The following is a 584-nucleotide window of genomic DNA, read 5'->3' as shown; positions in this document are numbered from 1 at the left end:
CACCAAACCCCCCCCCCCCCCCCCCCCAAGTAGGTATTTCTGGTACCTGGAGGTACTAGTGCTGATGCAGAAAACAAAATCCCCCAAGGGGGGCGGAAGGAGGAGAAGAGCCACATAAACACGTACACATAGTAAGGAAGGCTGAATAGTAATACCTAAATTAGTCTTTTAGTAAATAACTACTGCCATTTAAAAAAAAAAAAAAAAAAAAAAAAAAATAATATGTAGGGAAGAATGAAGAGCTTATTACTGACAACTACATTTATAAAGGCTTCTTGAAGTTAAATCAAGGCAATGGAAGAAGTCAACTGACAAATTGCTTCCAAGACCTGACAGCTCTTCAACAAGACCCTATAGTGCTTAAACGCGAGCCATGCCACTCTGCTTTGATGGTATTAGTTTCTCTACTTAACCAGTTACATCTCTAGTACTCAGTCACATTCCATAGAGCTGGAAGTTACATATACTGATCAGTCCATTAGTAATGAAGTGTTCCTTTAACTACACAGTATCAAAAGCTACTGGCCACTTTTTATACAATGGTTTAAGAATAAAGCTTTGAATTAGTTGGGGGGGGGGGGGGG

This window comes from Alligator sinensis, unplaced genomic scaffold, assembly GCF_000455745.1.
Source record: "Alligator sinensis unplaced genomic scaffold, ASM45574v1 scaffold1373_1, whole genome shotgun sequence".
NCBI lineage: Eukaryota > Metazoa > Chordata > Crocodylia > Alligatoridae > Alligator > Alligator sinensis.
The sequence above is the reverse complement of the archived record's forward strand: the minus strand, read 5'-3'. Positions refer to the sequence as shown.